The sequence below is a fragment of the Mesocricetus auratus genome, unplaced genomic scaffold (assembly GCF_017639785.1).
Source record: "Mesocricetus auratus isolate SY011 unplaced genomic scaffold, BCM_Maur_2.0 Super-Scaffold_100011, whole genome shotgun sequence".
NCBI classification, from domain to species: domain Eukaryota; kingdom Metazoa; phylum Chordata; class Mammalia; order Rodentia; family Cricetidae; genus Mesocricetus; species Mesocricetus auratus.
Genome location: NW_024429195.1, coordinates 82,044,716 through 82,052,298, shown reverse-complemented (window position 1 = coordinate 82,052,298; position 7,583 = coordinate 82,044,716). Strand labels below are relative to the sequence as shown.

Here is a 7,583-nt window from a genome sequence, read left to right as displayed (position 1 = left end):
ATGGACAGACACACACAACAACAACAACAATACACACAAAGAAAGAGAGAAACAGCCAGACAGAGTGAGACAGAGAGACATGGGGACAGAGAATTGTAGACTCTTTCATTTCTATTCAATATAGTACTTGGATTCTTAGCTGGAGCAATAAGACAACAGAAGGAAAAAAAGGGGACACAAATAGAAAAGTGAGAATGCAAAATTTCTTTATTGCAGATATGTTTCTTAACAAATAAAAGTAAATATTTATCAGAAGTTCCTTAAAGCTGATAAATACAGTCACAAAAGATGTGAAACTAACACACAAAATTCAGTATTCTTCCTGTATACAAGGCCAGACATAGGAATGGAATCAGGGAACATTCCACTCACTATAGCCTTAAAAATACATAATAAAACATTTTGGAGTACCATTCTTTAAGAGCATACTATTACTAAGAACAGATATGAAGTATACAAGAGCAATCCTAAATATATACAAGACCTTTGAAACTGATGATCTCAAAGATTTTCAAGACTTAAATAAATGGAAATTCTTAAAGTTTTGTGGATAAGTAGGTAATGAGAAATGGTTATTTTACTAAATTAATAATGCAATAAATCTTTAATTGGGAAATGTGAATTCAATAAATCACCCATTATTGTGAAGCTTATTAATCTAACCATAAATGTTCTATGATGTGACAAAAGATAATTGTCCCAGAGGGTTATGTTCTCTGCATTGCCAATAAAACTAGGGCTACCTTTCAAGGTAAAGAAAAGCAGATAGCAATGGGTTTCCTGTTTTCTTTCTTACATATCTCTTAATGCAAGTTTGCATTTCCTGAGCTACAGTAGAATACACAGGCATGCTCTCTCCTGCTGCCCCCTCCTCTCTCTCTCTTCTCTCTCACTCTCCCTTCTCTGCTCCTCTTCTCTGATTCTTTTTTTTTTTTTCACCAGGAACCTCCCTTAAACCATTTGGAACTTTCCTTAATCTACCCCAAAGGCCTATCTTTTTTTATCATTTTTTATTTTAATTTTAAATAGCTTGTTTTACATGTCAATCCCAGTTCCCTCTCCCTCCCCTCCTCCCGCACTCCCCTTCCCCACCACCCTCATACCCTATTGCCAAATCCTTCCACATAGGGGATATCTAGAGTCTGTCATTTCACTCTGGGTAGGGTCCAGGCACTCCCCAAAGAGACCAGGCTGAGAGAGCATCCCTTTTTGTGCTATAGGCACATGATGACTGTTTGTATTCCAGGGATAGACACTGATCCACAGCTCAGGGCCCCATAGGTTGCCCAGGCCTTCTCGCTGACACTTACATTTGGGGGGGTCCAGATCAGTCCCATGCTGGCCTCCCCACTGTCAGTGTGGGGTCCAAGAGCTCTCCCCTGTTCAGTTCAGCTGTGTCTTCTGGTTTTGCCAGCCCATTCTTTGCCAATTTGCTCATCACTCCTCTCTCTCTGTCACTGGGTTCCTTGGGTTCTGTTCAGTGATTAATTGTGTGTTTGCCTCTGCTTCCATCAGTCACTGGATGAAGGCTCCCGGATGGCTATAGACATCAAGTTCATTATCAGGAATGGGCATTCCAGGTGGTCTCTCCACTATTGCTTAGCTTGCCAATTGGTGTTATCCCTTTAGATCACTCCAGGTCACTCTGGTGCCTGATCTGTCTTCTATCCTATGATTCCCTCTTCCCCCTATTCTACCCCCACCCACTCAACTTCCTGTTCCCCCATGACCAACTCTCTTCCTCTTCACCCCCTCTCTTCTTCCCAGCTCCCACTCCCCCCCACCCCTCGCCGTGTTCCCCATCCATTCAGGGGATCTTGTCTCCATCTTCTTCTCTTGGGTACTATGCATATACGCATATCTTTTAGGTTCTTTCCTGTTTCCCAGACTCTCTATCAGTGGAAGTGCAGACTAGCACTATCCTGATCCATGCCTAGCATCCATATATGAGTGATTACATACCATGTTTGTCTTTTTGTGACTGGGTTACCTCACTCAGGATGGTTTCTTCCAGTGCTATCCATTTCCCTGCGAATTTCAAGATTCCATTGTTTTTTTCTGCTGAGTAATACTCCATTGTGTAAATGTACCACATTTTCTCTATCCACTCTTCAGTTGAGGGGCATCTAGGTTGCTTGCAGGTTCTGGCTATTACAAATAATGCTGTTATGAACATAGTGGAGCAGATGCCCTTGTTGTATGAATTTGCCTCATTTGGATATATGCCTAAGAGTGGAATTGCTGGGTCTAGTGGTAGATTAATTCCCATTTTCCTGAGGAATCTCCATACTGATTTCCAAAGAGGCTGTATGAGTCGGCACTGCCACCAGCAGTGGAGGAGTGTTCCCCTCTCTCCACATCCTCTCCAGCATAAATTGTCTTCGGTGTTTTTGATTTTAGCCATTCTGACAGGAGTGAGATGGTATCTCAGAATTGTTTTGATTTCCATTTCCCTGATGGCTAAGGATGTTGAGCACTTTCTTAAGTGTCTCTTGGCCATTTTAGCCTCCTCTATTGAGAATTCTCTATTTATTTCTGTACCCCACCTTTTAATTGGATCCTTTGGTGTTTTGGAGACTTGTTTCTTGAGTTCTTTGTAAATTTTGGAGATTAGCCCTCTGTCAGATGTAGGGTTAGTGAATATCTTTTCCCATTCTGCGGCCTGCCTTTTTGTCTTTTTGACTGTGTCCTTTGCCTTACAGAAGCTTTTTAGTTTCAGAAGATCCCATTTGTTAATTGTCGATCTCAATGCCTGTGCCACTGGTGTTATGTTTAGGAAGTGGTCTCCTGTACCAACTCGTTGAAGAGTATCTCCCACTTTCTCTTCTAACAGTTTCAGTGTGACTGGATTTATGTTGAGATCTTTGATCCATTTGGACTTAAGTTTTGTGCAAGGCGATAAACATGGATCTATCTGCAGTTAGTTTGTGTGAAAACACAAACTAACAAAACAAACAGAAAAAAGAATACACGTGTATTTCTCAATGATAGTATGTGCATGATCATGTCATAAACATGTATGCATGTCGATAGCATTTATTTGGAGTAGCTAACATGTTATATGACGTGTCAAATATGGATCTTTTGAATCATGGAGTGGGTATCCATAGAGTAGGCCAAGGTGTCCACTCCTAAGTCACCATGTATCTCTGGCTGGGAGCTTACAATGTAGCCAAAGCCATGTAGAAGTTGTAGAACTCCATTCTATCTGATGCATTTTGCAGTTATGGACTCTGACCACACACCTGACTAAAAGTCTCGTTTAATAATGAAGAGTTTATCTGTCTCATAGTCAAGATTGGCCCCTGCTCCTGCAGGAAGATTTCCAGTACTTGAAGTACCACTGTATACCAGTCCCTTGGCACTGTGATGGGATCCATGTCTGTGGCGATGGCTCTGATGAGGGAGTTACAGCTCAGACCCATTCCTAACCTGACCCTAGTCCCTGTCCATGCTCCACCACACAATCTCAACTCAAGAGGCCTGAATGGGGTCTTCTCCCCTCCTGGATATTCAAACCTGGCCTACGTCTCCCACCCAGTGTCCTGCCTGGGGCTGCTGGACACCCATGTGGGCAGTAGGTTGACAGTGTGCTTCCCAACCCTGACGTAGGATATAGGTATACAGTGCATGCGTATAATAGTGCTGGCCCTCCTGAGACACCTTGAAGGCTACATAGACTCACCCACTTCAGCAATGGCAATGATGCCACTTTGGATGCCTGTATGGTCAGAATGTGTGTCTTACTACACTGTAGCTTGGGGTAATGGCCTGGGCTTTAATGCTACCTACCATGTTTGGGAATACTGTTTATCTTGGGAAAGACCCTGTGACTTCGGCTCAGGACTGGGGGAGAGTGAAAATCTAGGTGAGCGCTACTACAGTGAGGTTCAGTCCCCTAATGGTTGGTGGGACTGTGCCAATGGCACACATGAGCAGGGTTGCCATGGCTGCCCACCTGGGCATTTCCCATGTGGAGCTGCTGTCTACCCTGGTGCCACAGCCTGCTACCTGCCTGCCGACTGTTACAGCAACCAGACATTCTGTGCTGATGGAGCAGATGAAAGGCGTGGCCATCATTACTAGCCTGCAGCTTCCAACGCCGGGATTACAAGCCTGTGTATGAGACAGCCAGCCAGACTGTACTGATGTACTGATGAGTGTGACTCCTCCTACACACTGCCCTGAAAGGTCATCACAGCAGCAGTCATGGGCAGCCTAGTATGTGGGCTGTGCTGGCCATCGCTCAGGGCTGCACCTCACACTCTATGTCATCTGCACTCAGGAGTACAGCACCTTTGTCCCCTTCACCTGGATGGTGGCTGTGATCGTGCAGCAGCAGGCACCTCCTTCCTACGGGCAGCTTATTGCCCAGGGTGCCACTCCACCTGTAGAAGACTTCCCTACAGAGAGCTCTGGCGCTAACTAACTCTGTGTTGGGGAACCTGCCTACTCTGCTCCAGGTTTTGTGCCAATTCATGACTCCTGGAAGTTCTCAGGGGGCTTCTTTCTCCAGCACGGTTGTTCAGTGCATCTTCAGATTGGCTGTCTCCATCTTTGGGTATTGCTACTCAAACCAGTAACTCAGCTTGCATCCCTGAGACCAGATCCTAGGTCACTGCATATACTGCTCCCTTAGAGGTCCTGGATAACAGCAGCACAGGTCAAAACCTGAGGGCAGGGCATACAAGAACAGGATGGGGAGCCGGCTCCACCACTACACATCAAGGCCCCCATCCCAATACCAAGCATACTTCCATCCTTTCCTATTGTTTCAGATCAACTACCCTCAATGCCTTTATATGCCTCAATGGTGTCTGGAGTTGTAAGGTGTACCGAGCCACCTCCTACACAGTCTGTGGTCCCCATGACCTACTTGGACTCCAGATGGACATCTGTTATTATCTCAGATGAATGCAGCTCCTTCCTATTCATCAGAGAGGTGTGCACCATCCTCCACTCGTAAGTGCTCATGTCCCAGGATACTGTGGTTTGAAATTCAGGCTCCTTCTGGGGAGCTCTCCCATGGCCATGCGTAGCACCAAGACTGCACTCACCCTGTCCAGTACCAAACTCCTTTGCATCACTGCCACAGCTCAGGAACACAGGAGAGGAGAGGACACAGGTGTTCCTATCTCCAAGCCAGTCTCCCAGAGCCTTGCTCCTGGATCTAATCATTCTTCCACATCTCAGAGTCTCCTCTAAATCTAGCAGCAGCCTGAGCTGGAGGCTCTGGGTCTCTGCTCACAGTTCACAGAGTTGGCCAAGTCCTGGTGTGCACTTCTATCTTCTTCCTCCTTCTGCGTTTCTCTTGTGTAGATTAACTCCCATTCCCTCCTTGTTTGCTGTTATCTTAGTGCAGGAATGTGCTTTAGCACAGCTTCCCAAGGCTTGGTCCCCAAGGGCAACACAGTGCTCTCTTCTGCTAGCACAGAAGGCTGTACTGTAAGCAGAACTACGTTTTAAATGGCACAAATGGTACAGACATTCTATTTCAGACTCAAACCACACTTTGTGGAGGCTCTGGGACGTGTTCTGGTAAACCACACTTTGTGGAGGCTCTGAGACGTGTTCTGATATACCACACTTCCTAGCTGAGGCCACACTGGGGACAGTTTCAGAATGAGGCCCATGTGAGAATCCCACTGTCACCTAGGCTACCTAATCCTGTGGGAGAGAAAAAGGCTTTAGTGGGCAAGGGGTACTCTGGGAGGACTGGATCTTTTTTTAAAATTGATTTTTATTAATTATTTTCATCCCATCACAGTTTTCCCTTGTGGGGACACCAGACCTTGAGCAGAAACCCACTTCCCCTTCAGCCTGGGAGCAGGCAGCTGTGAGATAATGTTTACTGAAAACAATTCAGTGCTATAAAGCTCTTGATAGGGCTCAGATAAGGGCTTGCTCACTGAAACACCATGACTTTGACACCCCCTACGGCTAGATGTTCCTTCCTGTTCCCCCTGCTGTTTCTCCCCATTCTGGGGCCGGAGATTAAACCACCAGCCAGGAGGGTGACAAGTCTGGGAGAGTTGTTGGAGAATTGTATGTAGATGGATGGCAGAAGTCTTTAAAAAGGGAAGCTTTTTTTCTTGGGAGTTCTCCTAAGCGGACTTGGGGTCTCCTCCTAAGCTGACTGGGGAAGCATAAAGTTTTCTTAAAGCAACCGACCAGTCTCTGTGTCATCTATCCTGACCACCTCGCTACATTCTCGGATGCAGGCTGTACAGCAGGTGCAACATTCCCTCCCTTTCTTCTCTCCTCCCAGTCCCTCCCCCAGCCTTTCCTCCCCCCAAGTCCATTTCTCTTTCTTCCTCTTGAGAAAAGGGCAGGCTTCCCATCTATATCAACCCGTCATAGTATGTCAAGTTGAAGTAAGACTAGGCACCTTTTCTCCTATTGAGGCTTGATGAGGCAACCCAGTAGGAGGAAAGGGTCTCAAGAGCAGGTAACAGAGTCAGAGACAGTCTCTGCCCCCACTAGGGCTAGGCAGTGGCATTTAATTCCCCCTCCCACTGCTCCTCTTTCTCCCTTCTGCTCTGAACACTGAATTCAGATCCAAGGCAGATGCACACCTAACATTCTGGAGAACACGAGGGTACCATTCACAACCACTGTTTCTAATGCATGCATAATATTTTGGGGGGGGATGAAAGAGGCTCAATGAGTACTTTGGATTTAACATCAGGATGTCTCAGTCCTATCTTCTGTGGCATAAAGTTATTGGTGGGAAGCAACTGAGTGACAGGAAGGGTCTGTAGCTGGGGCCACTGCCTTGTTCTATGAGGGGGCCAGACTTGCTAGGGGACATTGGGAATTCCCCAGCAGGCTTGTTAAAGATCTGATGCTGCTCTGTGCTCTCAGGCAGTGGGTCCTTGAGGATTACTGTATGTACTTCTCCATCCGAGTATTTTTGAGCCAGTTCTTCTGGGCTGTTGCAGAGGATGTCATCACACCTGACCTGCTCTATACTCCAGTCCTGGACTTCTGTGCTCCCATGATTCATAGGATCTCCAATCCCGTGGGCTGCAGTAGGCCGCCTTTCACAATGAGCTACAAGAGAAATCAGGTGGCCCGATGTCTGGGCTCCACACTGTGGGGGGCCACATGGTGAAAGTCAGGCACTGGCCATTGCAGTTCTTTAGGGAGAAGCTGGTGGTGTCAAGGAAAAACTTCTGGAAGGGTGAGGTGGCCTCCTTGATTTTGTGGTAGAGAAGGTTTCGCTATGTTTTGGACATGGGTCTGGATGCCCGGGATCGATGTTTCTCTGGCCTAGGGGACAGTTCTCTCATATAGATGGGCTATGGCAGGGGACCCACAGCAAATTCGGTGACATTAGGGTGCTCCTGGGCGCTAAAGAAAATGATGAAGACACGGGACCCATACCGGAACCTTTGTTCCTTTACTCAGAAACTCTAGGACGTGCTTCTTCTTTGGCAGCAGCATCTCAATGAGGAACACGGAGTTCTGGTCTAAAGCCTGCATGCCACATGACTGCAGCTCCAGCTGCTCCTCAGAAAACCATGCATGGCTTCCATCTCCGGGGCACTCATCTGGGCCTTGCCATTCAACACCCAGTGGGG

The 7,583-nt window shown here is 46.7% G+C and overlaps 1 pseudogene; it reads left to right on the top strand.

Annotated features, from left to right (window-relative positions):
* The first annotated feature begins 3,091 nt into the window (after positions 1 to 3,091).
* Positions 3,092 to 7,114, top strand: LOC121143131 (annotated as a pseudogene).
* Positions 7,115 to 7,583: the final 469 nt, after the last annotated feature.